The following is an 18,616-nucleotide window of genomic DNA, read 5'->3' on the forward strand; positions in this document are numbered from 1 at the left end:
ATACAAGCTAGGAAAAAGAATTTAAAACTAGCCTGCTAGTCCGACTAAGTTCCAGCATACAAACAGAGTGATCTGGATATGTTGTGTGTTGTAATCCCAGTGAGGAGGCTGGGACAAATTTTCTTTCTCTGCCTTTAAAGTGAAGGAAGGGAATGGTCTTGAATATGCAAACGAATCTAATTTAATTAACTTTTACGACCACAGCTCCTTTGAGATAACCATGGGAGCCAATTCGATTCCATTAAAATTCAACCATTTCCCTAAATCTTCAATGAGACACCCTTGTCTTTTATAAGAAAAAAACAAAACCAAAAAACAAAATGTGAAAAGATCTAATCAGAAACAATGAAAAAGAGTAAGTTATCTGCTGCAGTTCTGCTATTTGGTCTCACCAGAAGCTGCTCACACAGTCATTTACTTCTGTTTGTCACCCCTGAGTCTGGCGCTGCCGGCAGCAGAGCAGAATCATTCCAGGTCAGTCATGTAACTGCTGACCCAGAGTTTATCCTAAACTGGGACTATGAAAGGTAAAGGTAATGATATTTCATGCTTCTGAGCAAAAACTCAAGCCTCATGAGGCTGAGGGAAGAATTGCCTTGACCTCAGGCCAGAGATGAAGATGAATTTATGCCACTTCTTCCTTTTGTAATATTCTTTCTTGTCTTCCCTCTGATTACAAATATAATACATATTTATTGGCCAGGTGCAGTGGCTCATGTCTGTAATCCCAGCACTCTGGGAGGCCCAGGTGGGCAGATTGCCTGAGGCCAGAAGTTTGAGACCAGCCTGACACGTGGTGAAACCCCATACTTACTAAAAATACAAAAATTGGCTGGATCTGATGGTGTGCCTGTAATCCCAGCTACTCAGGAGGCTGAGGCAGGAGAATCACTTGCACTCAGGAGGTGGAGGCTGCAGTGAGCCAAGATTGTGCCACGGCAGTCCAGCCTGGGAAACACAGCGAGACTCTGTCTAAAAAACAAAAAACACTCCGTATTTATTGTGAAAAATAAAAAAGAAAACAGAATGACTAAAAGAAGCTGCTCAGATCTTGGAAGAGTTTGGAAGGCTCTTTCCCAGTTTTGTTGCCTTCTTTTCCCCTTAATAAGCAGACTTTTAGAGGACTTTGCGAGTGGTGGTGGTGGTGGTGGGGTGCTAAGTTTGTGAAGTGGGGATATTACATTCAAGTTCTTTCTTTTCCTTTTTTTTATCCTTTAATTTTTGTGTGCGTGTGTGTGTGTGGTAAAATACTCATAACATTTACCATTGTAATCATTTTTAAGCATGCAGTTCTGTGGCATTGATTACATTTACACTGCTGTTACCCATTGCTGTCATCCCCCTCCAGAAATTTTTCATTTTTCCCAACTGAAACCCTGTGCTCATTAACAATAACTGTCCAGCTCCTGGCTACCACTGTTCTACTTTCTGTCTCTATGAATGTGACTATTCCAGGTACCTCATATCAGTGGAATCATAGAGTATCTTTTTGTGATTGGCTTCTTTCCCTTACCTTAATGTCCTCCAGTTTCATCCATGCTGTAGCATGTATCATGTCAAAATCTCCTTCTTTTTAAGGCTGAGTCGTATTTCACTGGACATATATACCACATTTGCTTATCCATTCATTTGTCAATTGAGACTTGGGGTGCTTCCACCTTTTTGCTATTGTAAATAATGCTGCTATGCATATGGGTGTACAAATATCTCCTGGAGACCCTGCTTTCAATTATTTTGAGTATACACTCAGAACCTTCCTTTTCTTTTAAATCTATATTCCACACCACTCACCCCTCTTGTTTCTAACACTATGCAATTACATAGCTGCTCATGGTTTCTAAATCCTGGCCCCTGAATCATTGTTCACAGTTGAAAAGTAGGTGGTGGGTCCACCCATTATCTGATCCACCTGAAAGTGCCTTGAGACACGTTCAGCAATGTGCAATTGGGTTTCTGGGAGCTGTGCTACCTGCTAGTTCTAGAAACATTAAATGTCATATGACTTAAATATTGCAATTAATTTTAGCATGACCAGAGGCAATATTTCTACTTCTTCACATAGGCAAGCTATGTCTAAAACACATATCTTCTGACGAGTAGGTCAGAGTACTCTGCATTATGTGATTATATAATCGTGCAGGCTACTAATTGGAATGTAGAGTTAAAGTTACTGTAGGAGGTTTTTTAACTGAGTAGATTAAAGAACCCAAAGTTTATATTTCCCTTAGTTAGATTTTTAAAATAATAAAATACATTCTAACAAAAGATACACAATTATAAAATCATTAGAAAGAAAAAAGATGATGTGATAAACAGACAACTTCTGTAGTTATAAGACAAAGGAGAAAGAAAGATAATAAAAAATAATTAAAACCAAAGTTATTTTCCCACCAATAATTTTATCTGTCTTTCTTTTCAAGTCCGTAAGTCTCAAAATTATTCCCTCTTCCATGTCCTAGTCCAGGATGAATATTCTGTGCCTGAATTATTGCAATTTCAACAGCTAAAATCTATTGAACACTTAATTCCATGCCAAACACTGTTAGCCTAAAGCATGTATCAGCTTACTTTAACCCTTATATCAATATTCTGAAGTCGACTGTATCACTAGGGGCAATTGAATATCTAATATTCATTCTCCTCTCTTCTTGCTTACCAACAGAACACAATTTTGCTTGGAGTATCAATATATTCAACTAAATACTCATGTTCCTGTCTCCATCACCGCTAATGAGGCTCTGTGATCCAGTTCTGGCAAATGGGAAGTAAGCAGAAGTCTGCTGGGGGCTTCTGGGAAGCTTTTCTCTTTCCTGATAAAATAAGACACACATAGCTAGATTAAAGCTCTCGACCTGCCCCTGCTTCTTTCTGTTTTAAGTCTACAACCTAAGACAGAAATGTTATGGCTAGAGCGATATAGCAGCCACCTTAGAAACACAAGGCAATGAGCCAATCTGCAAAGAAAGGCAGAGTTGAAAGCTAGAGAGAACCTGGAGTCCTGGTGGCATTGCTGAACAGTTGAATCATTCCCAGCAACTGCCTACCTCTGTAATTTCAGTGATATGGGGAAAAATAAACTATTTGTTTAAGCTGTGAGTAGATGGGTGTTTAGTTACTTGCAGCTGTAAGCCTTCCTAATCCCATGTTTCAGTTAAGGAAATAAAAGGCTCAGTAACTTAATAAAATATATATGATCCTTCAGTGGTGATATGGTGATTTGAACTTACATCATCTGATCTAGAGTCGGAGCTTACTCTCTTACACATGGTTCTATATCACATCCCCCTTGTGCTATACTACAAAGTCTACTTATGAGTTTTTCAGGAAATAAACTTGATCTTGAGCCTCCTTCTTACTTCTTCTTCTCACAGATGCCAGTATGATACATCTAAAGCCAGATCTGACCTTCTCACTATCTTGCTTAAAACCATCAACAATATTTCTTTCTGTAGAGCTGGGATGTAACCTCAACTGTCTTGAGAGCCAGGTAGGTAAAATAATTGATAAAGACAAGCAGATCATAAGAAAATCAATTTTGTTGGTGTATTAGTTATCTACTGCTGTGTAATAAATTGCCCCACAAACTTAGCAGCTTAAAACAACACATGCTCATTTCTTGTATGGTTTCTGAGGGTCAGGAATCTGGGAGCAGCTTAGCTGAATAGTTCTGGCTCAGGTCTTTCATGAGTTTGCAGTCAAGATGTTGATGGGGGCTTCAATCATCTGAATGCTAGAATGGAGCTGGAAGTTCTGCTTCAAAAAGACTCATTCCCATGGTGATTGCTGGAAGCTTCAGTTTGTCACCATGTGGGCCTCTCCTCACAACATGTCAGCTGTTTTCCTCCAGAGCAAGTAATCTAAGAAAGGCAGAATGACAGCTAGCCTGGGAAATGGAATAACATCACTTCTGTCATATTTCATTGGCCAAACATATCAAACCTGATACAGTGTGAGAGGGGACTGTACAAGGATGTGGATACTAGGAAGAGAGGATCAGTGGGGACCAGCTTGGAGGCTGACAACAACAGGTAGATATTGGACCAAAGGGTGATATTTGCTATTTAACTTCAGCCAATTGTTCCACTATGTGGAATACAGGTCTTATGTTATTGGATTTTCCCATTTCTCAAATAAAGTCAGAAATACAAATTTCTGAGTTATATCCCATGATAGTAAATGCTGGCTCAGAATTGCAAAACATCCTGTGCAGGTCAAATAAAATACAGATGCCATTCAGATATGGCCGGTGAGTTGCCATTTTGCAACCTCTCTGACCCATAGCCTGGAAAACGTATGTAGGTCCAATTCCAATCTGTGACACTGCCTGAAGTGATATTTTCAGTAGGATTTTGAAGACAAGTCTGGGCCTAGCTAGGAATGTACCATGGTAATTTAGTAATGTCTTCCATGGATAAAGAGGGGAGAGTGATGACATATGTGCCTCAGATTGACACAGATGGCTATAATTCATTACCCAAACTGGGATACTTTTGAGAGTAAAAGGAGGTGCTGTATTAATTATGCTGACATAATGACCGTAAATTAGGACTGACTCAGGCAAACCAGGATGTGTGGTCACCACCTGCACCGCCCTTAATGAAACCTTCCCACTTCTGAACTCCACTGCCCACACTCCTACTGTTCCCCCGCTCATCCTGTCTTCTCTTTCCCACTTATCTGCTTCCTCCTGGAGTTCAACTTCTTTAAGTTCCAGTGGAAGTATCACTTTTTTCCCGTTGTCTTCACCTCCTCCCCTCCTTTTCAGGTGAATCGGTCTTTTACCAGAGTTTTGTAGTATTTTATACATATCTTTAATGCAGCATTTCTGACAGCAACCTATGCACAGGGGCCAGTGATTAAATCCTAAATACTCATTTAGGATTCTCAGTACCTATCTCAGCATCTGGCATAAAGCAGGTGCTTGATGATAATTTATTGGAATTTTATTTTGAATCTCACCTCCCCTCTTTTTCTCTAACACCCTCTGCAGGAGATGATAATGAATAGTAAAAAATGCCAAGCAGACAATAAGCAGGAGGAACAGAGGAAATCCACAAATTGGATAATTGTTTCTTGCGTAACTGACCATCAATCTAAATAGTGGTTGCAGTAATTTCAGATTCTTCTCTTCCTTTTCACTTCAGGTGAATGAAACCTGTTTTCACCGAGAATGAGTTTCTGTCTTGATAGTAAGAATGGCTACTATCGCCCATAGTGTACAGACTAAATTCTCAGTGTATGTATGTGTTTTATAAAAGCTATCCCCTTGGAAGTTCATAACTAAGCAGTGAAAATCAATCTCAGGCATAAACAGGACATGTAGGAAGATTTATTCTCTCATGTACGCATCTAACACTTAGTAATACTCGTGCATTGTCTACAAACCTCAGGGGGGAAAATAGAAACCGCTGGATAGCAACGCTTTCTATAAATGCCCATGAGTGAAATTAAACTGGAAGATGTTAAATGGAAAGCTCCATGGGACTGAGTCGTGTTTTTGTTGGAGATGGGTAGAGTGAATGGTAGGACACCATTATAATCCAACAAATTATTATTAATTTTAATCCTAACGTCAGAGAGTTGGGGTGGAGCAAAAGATAACCATATGCTACCTTTTCTTTGGCAGGCTTTCATTTGGTCTCTTTTCAAATCAGAAGACCCAGAAAACTTGGATCCACTTCTGGCTCTGATCTTTCTGGGCAATGTGATTTAGAGTAAGTCATAACTTTTCTCTGTGTTATCTTTCTGTTTAGGAAGGGACTACTAATAGCACCAATTTCACAAGATTATATGAATAAGGTGCGTGAAAAGACTTTGTAGATTGGGGTGAAGTCTGCAAATGGTAGTTAGGACTATTCTTAGGCTGATGTTCAGGCAGGGTGTTGGAGAGAGAGTGGGAGGGAGGAACGGAATGAACAACCATCCTTAAGCCGCCCCCAGGCCTCCTCTGACTGAAACCCTGGTTTATCCCATGAAAGCAAGGTTAATAATACTATCCAATAAAGCAGGAACACTTAGAAATTAGTCTGGAACAAGATGGAATTTGCCAAGGAGGGTTGGTCCTGACAGCACATGCTTTAAACCTGTGGTTGGCAGCCAGTTGGTTGCTCTATCATTACCTGCTCTGGAGAGGGCGAGTCTAAATCGGAATGCTCTTTCCTCGGTTCAGGCTGTTTCTGCTGAGTCCCATCGTGTTGATTATAGTTCTTCTTCTCTGTAACTGGCTGTTTCATTCTTGACTCACCTCCAGACTCATAAATAGCCCACAGAAAACACAGAGGCTTTAAAAGTTGCCTATCTTTTAACCTTGTGCCCTAATACGTTTTGTAGAATTGTCGAGACATACAGTATTTTTCCTGCCTTTCCAATACCCAGTCAGGAGCAAAAACCATGATAAACTCCCTTCGCATCTTTTGTAGGAGAGATAGACAAAAGCCGGAGAGTTTCTCTGCAATTGTGTGGCCTTGGGTGGTTTCTTCAACTACAGAAAGAGAGGTAATAATAATTAATGTGGAGGCTGTTGTGAGCAGGAGGAATAATTTAAGGAAGAACACCTGGTACATGGCAAATGTCCCATAAACATAATTGCTGTTGTTATTAATAATAATGTGAAAAGCATTCAGAACAAAACATTTGAAATGAATCCTGGAAAGATTAATTTATGCTTAATAGTCGAGAGACTATTTCTCAATCTTTTCTATGTGAAAGTCCCTGCTCTAGCTGGAGAGACAAATGTCACACACAGACATTTAAATAATGCAATAGATGGAGGACATTTCAATATATTGAAAAATGATTAAAGAAGGTAACCCAAGACGGACCGAGTGTACCTACAGTGATTTTGTTGTTGTTGTTTGGTTTTTCAGTTGAGCAGATGCTCTGGGTGCCACTCCATCATATATTGGAAACAGCATTACTTTATGGTAAATCATGACCACGGTGTGTGACAATGAAGTTGCATCTGAAGCAGCCAGCACCCTATATGCTAGTTGGCTTTTAGACCAGGAGACAGTGAATGTGTAGTCAGGATCTCTTTAGGGCTGACTAAATATATACTACCTACTATCACTCACTGGAGCTGCAGACCCTAGTCTTAGAGTTTCACTTCTTAAAGACCTTCATCCTTATTAAAATGGTAATATCCTTGCTGTCATCAATCACTGACACATTGGTATGAGTGAGTTTGAGTCTGGTTTGGAGGGAGAGACTAACAGGGAAACTGGGAGGGAACCCACAGCTACTCTGCAGAGAAGGAGAGAGGGAGGTGCAGAGGAGAGAGGGAGGGGCGGAGGAGGGAAGGAGGTGCGGAGGAGAGAGGGAGGTGCAGAGGCAAGGGGAGGGGAGGGTGGCCATACTAAGACTCTCCTGGCTAGAGAAGAGGATTGGGCCATTTTGCATTCTTTTTTTTTTTTTTGAGACAGAGTTTCACTGTGTCCACCAGGCTAAAGTGCAGTGGCATAATCTTGGCTCAGTGCAACCTGCATCTCCCCAATGCAAGTGATTCTTGTGCCTCAGCCTCCTGAGTAGCTGGGATTATAGGTGTGTGCCACCACGCCTGGCTAATTTTTGTATTTTTAGTAGACACGGGGTCTTACCATATTGCCCAGGCTGGTCTTGAACTCCTGACCTTAAGTGATCCACCCACTTCAGCCTCCCAAAGTGCTGGGATTACAGGTGTGAGCCACCGAGCCTGGGTATTTTACATTCTTAAAGTAGCTTTATCGTCCAAGCCTCTTCTCCTCTATGCTAGCACTGGTTATACTTACAGAGATGGAGCACGATTTTCTTCCTTATTCTTCTTTTTGTTCTAGGAACCAGAAAGTACAGGTGTCAATCTTACTAGCAAGGAAAGAAGGCCTCAGCAATAGCGAGAAACCAAACTTATCTGTGAGGCCTTGCATTTTGATGTAAATTGTTTCCAAGGATTTAAAAATATTCAATAAAACACAAAAAAAGTAATGAAAAATTTTTAATAGCCTGAGGTGAGTATAGTGTAGTTCTTCTGATGGAAAAATTATGTAATGTTAAATCATCCTTCTTCATGAAGATATATGTATTCATATATGAAACTGAGGTTTCATAGGTTGTTGTGAATGGTTCAAAGAGCTATGGATAGGCCGGGCGTGGTGGCTCATGCCTATAATCCCAGCACTTTGGGAGGCCGAGGCGGGGGGATCACCCGAGGTCAGGAGTTTGTGACCAGACTGGACAACGTGGTGAAACTCTGTCTCTACTAAAAATACAAAAATTAGCCGGGCATGGTGGTGCACACATTTGTAATCCCATCTACTGGAGAAACTGAGGCAGGAGAATCACTTGAACCAGGGAGTGGGAGGTTGCAGTGAGCCGAGATCACTCCAGTGCACTCCAGTGCATGTGACAGAGTGAGGCCTCATCTCAAAACAAAACAAAACAAAACAAAACAAAACAAAACAAAACAGAGCTATGGATAGCGTGATGGGAAAACTGAAAGTAGATTTACTGTTAGTTTTTGTTAATCGCCATCTATAATTATTTTATATATTTGTGTACTTATTTATTGTCAGTTTCCCCCCTAGAATGGAAACCCAGTGAGAGCAAGGACCATTTCTCTGTTCTCCACCATGTCTCACACCACCTAGCACAGCGGTTGGCATATGTTTGAGGAATGACAAATTTGTGATCCGGTTTTATCCACTGGATTAAAATGACCTTTTTCCTAAATTTACTTTAATATAGGCACTAAAATGAGATACCTGAAGATTGTTTAAAACATAAAAACTCAATCCTGACATGAAATTATTTATGATAATCATGAATGTATCCTCTGCTAGACCCAGATTAGTATGACTGTATGTTTTCAACATCTGTCATTTTAAAATAAATTATTCAACATTGTTAGATTTCTTATAAATGACATCAATCAATTAGCACTGCAAGGCTGAGTCTTGAGGGTTTTTTTTTTTTTTTTAGAGGCTGGGTTGGTAAATGTCTTAACTCTTCATATTCCCTAGAAAGGATGAAAGCAATCTGGGTTCCCAGCAGGCTCCCTCCCGCCTATCCCTATTGAAGATTTAATTAATGTGCGCATTATTTTGGGCTGCCCATTCCAACACTGCTGGACATAGGTAAAGGTAAGAGTTTGAACCAGGAGAATGGGACTGAAACGCCGGCTCCTCACCACTGGGAGAGCTGCAACTGGCACTTCCCATCGTTCAGTGGCAGTGAATCAAAGACTCTTGGGCTGACGGCTAAAGACTCACTTGTACATAGAAGTCCCTGCCAGGCCTTTACATATTGAAATGAATCATTGTCGCCTGTGTCAGTTTTGCTCTTCATTTGCTTGATGTATTTCATCACATTTGGAGGTATTAAGAATCACCGTTTGAGCTGTTGTGTTTATTGTCACACAGTTATACTTCGGGCTTTCTGCACACCTGTAGAAAATATGCTGCTTTAAGATATTAACGGTCTATTAGCATCCTGCATCGTCAAGGCATTTAGTTCTAAGACACCTCTTAAAGTTTAATAAGACAAAAGATTTGCTTTTTCTTAAATCTCTAGATTAGGGTGACCGGCTTGTCCTGGTTTGCCAAGTACTTTCTTGGTTTTAAAGCTGAAAGTCCCACATTCCTGGTGTCCTTCCAGGCCTGGATAAGTGGAGGTTAGTCACCCTATCCCTACTTGTGTTGTTGGGACACCTTATCAGGATTTCTTGAAACCAGAGCATACAATTGATTTGAGTCCAGCTTTATAAGTTAAAGAATAATAAATCTCCACTATGGCAAAGCAACTAAAGTCATTAAGTAGTAAAAGTATACTAAGGAAGAATAAGTAAAAGTATACTAAGGAAAAACCCCTCAAGACTTAGCCTTGCAGAGTTCTTTGAAGTACTGCTCTTTGGAACCAGCCTGGGATTCAGACATTTGTGCCTTGCTGCTTTTCAATCCAAGGAATGCAGGGTCAAGTTATCAAAAGCATTTGAAGTTGTTTAGAGAATTGTGAAGAATTTCACTGGGCTAAACAAATTATACATCTCGGGACTGATTGCAAAGGGGCATAGGATGATAGTGTCTGCATCAAAGATAGCAGCGATGCCTTTGATAGAATGAATCACTGCTACTAAATCGTCTTAAAGGAGAACCAGCTTTTCCCTCCAAACCAATCGGATTGATCTGTGCATTGAAAAATGTTTCTGTCACTCCTTTTGCTGCGTTGGAGACAAGAATGCTGCAAGAAGTGCCAGAAGCCGTGCTTGCTGGGATTGAGAATATCGTATTTATGGTCTGAGTGCATTATTGTTTGACCACTCCTCTATCGTGCATGCTAATTCCTTGAAAATTACTAAAGGACCCTCTGAACTTCTCAGTCTGCTTTTCCAATCCTTTTTGTTGCTGATGTTGTTATTGTGTTCCGTGTTCTTTTATGTGATGGTCAGTGGGGTGTGGCCACAAGAGGCCACACAGCAGAGGCTCAGGAAAACAAAGCTTATTATTCCAGGGTCTGGAAACAGGAGGCATCTTTACTGGGGTTTTCATGGGAAAGGTATGGCAGAGTAAACTGGTTAGAACTGGCTATTTTGAATAATTCCTATAAGCTTTGGGCTATAGGAGTGGTCTTTAGTTGCCTGGTATGTGACCCTGGGATGATTAAGGCAGAGGAATATTGCCTCCTGGTAGAGGAGGTATGGCTCTGGACTGGTTGGTTTGCATATCAAAGGCATTCTCCATGAGCCCTCTGCTATCTCTAAGAACTGGCTAACCCAAAAGGGGCAGTCTCTCCTCAGCTAGATTTTTAAGATGTTAAAACATCATAACAGGCCAGGCATGGTGGCTCATGCCTGTAATCCCAGCACTTTAGGAGGCCAAGGCGGGCAGATCCCATGAGGTCAGGAGTTCCAGACCAGCCTGGTCAGCATGGTGAAACCCCATCTCTACTAAAAATACAAAAATTAGCTGGGTGTGGTGTCGAGTGCCTGTAATCCCAGCTACCTGGGAGGCTGAGGCAGGAGAATGGCTTGAACCCAGGAGGCAGAGGTTGTGGTGAGCCTAGATTGTGCCACTGCGCCCCAGCCTGGGCGACAGAGCAAGACTCTGTCTCATATAGATAAATAAATAAATAAAATAAATAAATAAATAAATAAAACATCATAACATACAGAAAAAATTACAAATACAAATTGACACTTCACTGATTCCCAGAGAGTGAAGGCAGCATGGCATAGCAGAAAGAGTGAGGTCTGAAGTCAAATCGTATGGGTTTAAATCTTGGCTTTGCCTGATATGAACTGTAAAGTGTAGGCAAGTCTGTTGACTTCTTTGGGTCTCAGTTTATCATCTACAAAATAGGCTTAACAATTCTTTTCATGATTGCTGGGAGGACTAGATGGGATGATATATGTGAAAGTTCTTAGTAGGTACAGAAATTATATTAAAAAAGAAACATCCACATGCTATGATGCAGTGTGGACTATCTTCGATCACCTACCGAAGATGTCAAAGCTGGTCTTAAACTGCTTTGGTTTGGTAAATGTTGGAGTAGACTAGAAGTCAGAGAGTATGGGATCCATACTTATCTGCTCTCAGGCTTTGGTTTACAATGAGTTCAAGTGTGGGGACTGTGTCAAATGATTCCTGGAATCCCTTACATGTGTAAAATTCTATGAATTTGTGAAGTCTGCAAAATGTGAATCTGAGTTGTATGTAGAGCAACTATTAGACCATTTATCACATTATATATATATACACACACATATATATAAAATATAATTTTTTTTTTTTTTTTTTGAGACGGAGTCTTGCTCTGTCGCCCAGACTGCAATGCAGTGGTGTGATCTCGGCTTACTGCCACCTCCATCTCCTGACTTCAAGCCATTCTCCTGCCTTAGCCTCCTGAGTAGCTGGGATTACAGGTGCCTGCCCCCATGCCCGGCTAATTTTTGTATTTTTAGTAAAGATGGGGTTTTACCATGTTGGTCAGACTGGTCTTGAACTCCTGACCTCAATCAATCCACCCACCTTGGCCTCCTAAAGTGCTAGGATTACAGGCATGAGCCACTGCACCCATCCCTATCACACTATATTTTACAGAAGCCATCATCCCACACCTTTGAGTCTAGCCCCAGAAAGAGCGGTCCCCTGCATACCATTCAACATGACATTGGGTATCCTTTCCCCACTCCCCAGCCATAGCTGTTTGGGCTAGGGTTGGAAACCTGTCCACGGTAGGCCCGTTGGAGTCTCTTGCTGGACACTTGGGATTAGAATGGAGAGAGTCAAGTTAACAGACACAGCTGGACCTGGACGGTCGCCAGCACTTGTTGGAGGCTGAGGGCACCATCCAATGTAAGCCATGGTGGATGGTGTAATAGGAGAGCAAAGGAAGGCAATCTGGGAATGGGCTGGATGGGGAAGGAGAAGAGGTGGGGGAAAGAGAGAAATGTAAAATGAGGGAAGCAGAGGAAGAGATAATATGGCAATGAAGAAAGTAACATCTTTGGTCATTTTCTGTTCCAATCACCCACAACAGGCCTGTTGGTTCTCTTTTACCTTCTGTTTTCTTTTACCTAAGTAGATTTTAGTGGCTTTTCTATTCTTGATCTCCAACCATGCCCTAAGACATACGGTAACACAGACTGAGGATTCTCTGATGGCAGGGCTTTGTCTCATTCTTTTTCGCAACAAGCACAAAGTAGATGCTCAATGAATTTATACTGAAATGACATGAAAATCATATGTTTGTGTATGAAGTGTCACTACTGATGGCATTTATATGAAAAAGCTTAATTAAAATAGATAATTATGTTTCAAAATGCATTTCCCTGGATCTTCTCATTTGGTCTACAAGTATTTCAAGTATTTTCTTTTCTTTACTTTTTTTTTTTTTTTTTTTTCAGAGATAGGGTCTTGCTCTGTGATATAGGCTGGAATGCATTGGCATGATCATAGCTCAGGCTGGAATGTAGTGACATGATCATAGCTCATGGTTGCCTCAACCTTCTGGGCTCAAGTGATCCTCCTACTTCAGCCTCTCCAGTAGCTGGGACTACAGGCTTGTGCCACTATGCCCAGCTAATTTTTCAAAAATTTTTTGTAGATATGGTGGAGGGTTCTCTCTACGTTGCCCAGGCTGGTCTTGAACGCCTGGCCTCAAGGGATTCTCCTGCCTCAGCCTCCCAAAGTGCTGGGTTTACGAATGTGAACCACCACATCTGGCCCACAAGCATTTTTGAGTGCTGTCTTCACTGTGTTGTTGGGATCCACACAGGATCTAGCTCACTGTAGGGTTTATTTTAAAATGTCTGTTGAACGGAATGGTTCAGGATTGCTTTACATACTGTAGAGATATAAAAGGAAACATAATTTATTGTTGCTCTCCATAAGCAGTATCCAGTATAGTTGGGAAGATACATGGAAAAAAAAAATCAAACATAGTGATTTGCAGTGGATTTCAAATAGCTGGAAGAATGAAGATTCAGTGAGGTCTCATGTATTTAGAGAAGTTTTGTAGAAAATCAGGAAGTTGAGTTACACCTTGAGAGCTGGGTGGGATTTGGCATGGTAGAGATAGGTAGAAGACATGGTAGAGATGGTAGAGATAGGAAGAAGACAAAATGCTTAGCAAAAGCTTGGGGGGCAGTAACGAGAATTTTGTTGTAAACACAACTTGCAATTTAATGATTCACATGAAGAAACCTGAGACACTGTGTCCAAGTACGGGAGCCAATGGAGTGCCACGGCAAGGGTGCTGACGATGGTGATAGACTTTCTGGATTCAAATCCCAGCTCCTCCCTCCCCCCCGCCCCCCATAACTGGCTTTGTGATGTTGGGCAATTTACTTAACCTTTCTGTGCCTCAGTTTCCTCATCTGTAAAGCTGGGGATAATAATAGTACCCACTTCATAGGGATGTTGTACAACTGGAGGGAAAGCTGTTTATAAAGTTCTTAGATTAGTGTCTGGCACTTAGTAAGCATTTGATCAATGTCAACTAATTGTTTTTGTAATGGAACTCTGGTGCTATGCCGATTGAAAGAACTATCCAGTGAATTTTGAATTGGGTATAGAATAGCAGATCTCTTGGTCATTAAGTAAGCCAGTTACTGTCTGAATTGGTGCTGGAGTACTGGTAGGAACTGGTTTATGGTCAGAAGAACATTGAGTGTGTAGAACTCAGTGGAAGGCTTTGAGAGCCAGGGAGAGGAATTTGGACTTGGGGATGATGGGCAGGGCACAGTCATGTTTCCTGAGCAGGGGAGTGATGTGATGAAGGTGACAGCAGGAGAGCCGGGGCGGAGGCAGTCCATTGAGCACCAGTGAGGGAGTGAGGAGGTTAATGCAATAATTCAGGGGTGAGGTGATGAAGGCCAGGGACAGGACCGTCCCTGTGAGAGGGAAATGCAGTGGGAAATTGGAGAGACTTCAAAGGGAAGGTGTCCAGTTCTCACCTCCTCTACTGCTGCCACCCTGATCCAGGCGACTGTCACTTCTTGTGTGGATTACTGCAATGTTCCCCTAATCCCTCTGCCTCTGGCCTTGCCCTGAGGTCTAATCTCTTCACAGGTACCCCTTTGCAGTCTGGCAGCTCTCCTACTGCACTCTGAGGACAAGCTGAACGCCTCGCTTAGATCTATGAGGCCTGCGTGGGAATCCCACTTCCACTGGCTTCATTGCCTACTAGGCATCCACCTCACTCCACGAAGCTGCCATCCCTGACTTCCTCCAACACATCAGGCCTTCCTCAGGGAACTTGCCTATGCCTGTTCTTAAATACCTGCCTAGACTGAGTGTGGCTGCTCATGCCTGTAATCCCAGCACTTTGGGAGGCACAGGCGGGTGGATCACTTGAGGCCAGGAATTCAAGACCAGCCTGGCAAACATGGCGAAACCCTGTCTCTCTTATGAATACAAAAATTAACCAAGTGTGGTGGCACATGCCTGTAGACCCAGCTACTTGGGAGGCTGAGGCACGAGAATTGTTTGAACCCAGGAGGGAGAGGTTTCAATGAGCAGAGATCGTGCCACTGCACTCCAGCCTGGAGTGAGACTCTGTCTCTAAATAAATAAATAAATAAATATCTGCCTAGATAATTCCTTTACCTCTTTTCTCATTTAAGTGTCTGCTTGAATGTCATCTTATTAGTGACAACTTCCTTAGCCGCCCTGTTAAAACAGCAGCCCTTCTCTACCTCAGCACTCCGTGTTCCCCTTACCCTGTCTGGTTTTCTCTTTGTGGCCCTTATCACTACCTGACATAGGAGCTCTTTATTTGTTTGTTGTCAGATTTCTGCACTGGGATGTGGGTTCTATGAGGACAGATATTTTTGACTATTTTGCTTATGGATGTATCCCCAGGAACTAGAACAGTGCCTGGCATACAGTAGGTGCTCCATAAATGTGTTGAATGAATGCATGAATAAGATGCAGTCAGATTTGTTGTGTTAGGCACAGTGCCCAGTGGCCCTTCAGAAGCTGCCTTATTTATGCTTCCAGTGACGCTGTTCAAGGAATGTATTGTTCTTATTGTTTTACAAATGACAGCACTGAGGCAGAGACCAGAGGTGAACAGGGGCACAGAGTTGGTAAGTGATGCAGTCAGGATTTGTGTCCAGTTCCTCTGACCTTGGTGTCGCCATTCTACAGGGCTAAGATGAGATGGGGAGGGAGGAGTCAACAGGATACCGGGGCTTCCAGGTTCTGGAAGATGGAAACGCGTCAGAAGCACTGACAGAAATGCAAATGCTGGGAAGAAGGCCAGAGCTTCAGAAAAAGAAGTAGCTGAGGGAGGAAATGTTGGATCAAGTAAATATTCAGGAAGAAAATCCTGCTTTTAAGGAGAATGACTAAATAATATATTGTCCAAGACTCTTGTGAGAGTGAAAGTGGGCACTTTTTTTTTTTTTTTTTTTGAGGCAAGGTCTTGCTTTGTCGCCCAGGCTGGAGTGCAGTGGTACAATCTTAGCTCACTGCAACTTCCACCTCCTGGGTTCAAGCGATCCTCTTGCCTCAGCCTCCTGAGTAGATGGGATCACAGGCATGTGCCATCACGCCCGGCTATTTTTTGTATTTTTAGTAGAGATGGGGTTTCACCATGTTGGTCAGGCTGGTCTCGAACTCCTGACCTCAGGTGATCCACTTGCCTCGGCCTCCCAAAGTGCTGGGATTACAGGTGTGAGCCACCATGCCCGGCTGCACTATTAATAATAAGGTGCAGCAACAGGCATACATGGAGATTGGCCCCGCAAAGGTGGATGAGCGGTGCCTTTGGACTTAAGTGATTGGAACATCCACGAGAGTTATGGCTAGAGATTTGGGTATCTCCCTTCTGGAGATACACAGGGAAGCCACAGGGTTGGGGTTCTCATCATCAGGGAGAAGGAAGAAGAGAACATGAAGACCAGTTTTGAGACCCTATCTAAGTGGTAGGAGAAGAAGGAGCCCATGGAAGACAGAACTGGAAGGGAGAAGAGGCATAGAGGTCAGGAGGAGAGGGGACAGGAAGGAGGGGGAGCAGGGGAGGCACATTTTTTGTGCAATTTAAAAGTAGGTCAGTGGGAAGCTGGTAACAAAAACAAGATTAGAGAATCACTTGTTTTTTGATTTTGTAACAAAATCTTCATATGTTTCTATACAGTGCTAAAAGGTATTTAATTAAAGCAGCTTTGAATTCATTTTGACTTGAGAACATTTTTTCTGCGACTCCCCTATAAACCTTGAGACTCTTTGGGATGCTTTCTTTCTTTCTTTTTTTTTTTTTTTTTTGAGACAGAGTCCTTCCTCGGTCACCTAGGTTGGAGTGTAGTGGCGCAATCTTGACTCACTGCAACCTCCACTTCCTGGGTTCAAGCGATTCTCCTGCCTCAGCTTTCCAAGAAGCTAGGACTACAGGTGTGCGCCACCATGCCTGGCTAATTTTTGTATTTTTAGTAGAGACAGGGTTTTGCTATGTTGACCATGCTTGTCTGAACTCCTGGCCTCAAGTAATCCACCCGCCTCAGCCTCCCAAATTCTGGGATTATAGGTGTGAGCTACCACTCCCGGCCTGGGGTGCTTTTAAAGACTGGATCAGGAATTGGGTTTTGGTGTCCCAGCCTGAAGTTTAAAAAAAATTTTTTTTTGTTTTAAGAAATATTATTTGTTTCTGGGCAATTTATTTTTATTTTTATTTTTTTCCTTTAAGTCTGGGATACATGTGCAGAATGTGCAGGTTTGTTACATAGGTATACACCTGCCCTGGTGGTTTGCGGCACCCATCAACCCGTCATCTAGGTTTTAAGCCCCTCATGCATTAGGTATTTGTCCTAATGCCCTCACTTCCCTGGCCCCCCACCTCCCGACATGCCCCGGTGTGTGATGTTCCCCTCCTTGTGTCCATGTGTTCTCACTGTTCAGCTCCCACTTATGAGTAAGAACATGCCGTGTTTGGTTTTCTATTCCTGAGTTAGTTTGCTGACAGTGATCAGCCTGAAGTTTTTTCCTGTACCTTCCCATGGCCCAAGGCAATAAGAGGTCCTGCATTCAGAGTGGCATTGACACAGATCAAATCTGGGCCCCAGGTGGAAGATACAGAAGCAAAGAGGATAATTCTGTGATTTCTTTGGGGTCAGAAAGTTTAAAAATTGAGTTTCTGAGCCAGCATGAGTAATAGTGTCTAAAATCTGGTTTTCCATGGTAAAGCAGACATTTTAACATTTCATGAACAATTCAAGCAGGTATTTTCCTACCTTGGCTTCTTCCTTCAGTGGAGGGAGGGAGATTGGGTGGGGGAAGCGAGCAAGTCAACAGAACCCTAGTTCAAAACATAATTGAAATGACAGCATTAACAACAATGCTGGTGTCTAGCAGTAACATGGTTTACCGACTCTGATGGTCTGTCTCATAATTGGGAGGAAGAGAGAGCGAGGTTGCTGAGCACAACATTTTTGTTTATCCAGACATGATAGTCCATTTGGCTCTAGCCAGAAGGTGCCTTTTCCAGGTAGTGACGATGTGCGCTTAGCGCATGGCTTAGTGTTCTCAGTTTATTAGACAGTAAATTCTCAGGACTGAGGCCCTGGAAACAGAATCACTCTCTCACATTCTCTGAATGCGAGTATGAGTAATTGTGTTGGGTAGCAGCATCCGGCAGAGGACAAGCAGCAGGCCTTTCTCGCAGTTTCTTTTCATCACAGCAGAAGTGTTACTGGGCAGAAATCACTGTGGCACACACCCCCTGGGCACCAAAGGGAATAAAATCTCACAGGAATTCAAAGAGAACAAAGTTATTAACATTGAACCAAAGCCTGCTGGCGTACATCGCAGAAATCAAATGGATATAGAGGGCTCCTGAGAGGAGAAAATGCGTAACTCTAGGCTACCCTGCACCAGATGCTAATATCGGTACCTAAATACTGGTTTTCACGGAAGCAGTTTGTCTGTAGCTGGTGTTCATGCCACATTGGACGAGTGTGTGTCAAGGCTGACCTTGAGCAGAATGAGGAAGCAGGAATTTGTTTTGGCACACCACACCTCTCTGCCCTTCTCAACTCCACCCTAAAGACTGAGCCCTCTTCAACAGTCCCATGCAAGGTTTTGTATTCAAAATGAGAATTTATTGGCGGTATAAGGTATGGCACCAACGATGCTCAATATGCTCCTCC

At 42.4% G+C, this 18,616-nt stretch overlaps 1 protein-coding gene across 5 annotated transcripts in view; it reads left to right on the top strand.

The window, feature by feature from the left end:
* MDM1 (Mdm1 nuclear protein) overlaps window positions 1–18,616 on the top strand; it is a 174,871-nt gene that overhangs the window by 23,938 nt on the left and 132,317 nt on the right. Inside the window, exons 5-8 of one of the 5 annotated variants that reach the window (XM_033221339.1) lie at window positions 3,372–3,487; window positions 4,991–5,236; window positions 5,627–5,714; window positions 6,420–6,495. The exons of 2 other annotated variants lie outside the window; for them this stretch is intronic. The gene's annotated coding sequence lies outside the window, so the exon portion shown is untranslated. The remainder of the gene's footprint in view (window positions 1–3,371; window positions 3,488–4,990; window positions 5,237–5,626; window positions 5,715–6,419; window positions 6,496–18,616) is intronic. 2 more of the 5 variants (XM_033221340.1, XM_033221341.1) reach the window with 2 other exon arrangements.

Source organism: Trachypithecus francoisi, unplaced genomic scaffold (genome assembly GCF_009764315.1).
Source record: "Trachypithecus francoisi isolate TF-2019V2 unplaced genomic scaffold, Tfra_2.0 Lachesis_group11, whole genome shotgun sequence".
Lineage (NCBI taxonomy): Eukaryota > Metazoa > Chordata > Mammalia > Primates > Cercopithecidae > Trachypithecus > Trachypithecus francoisi.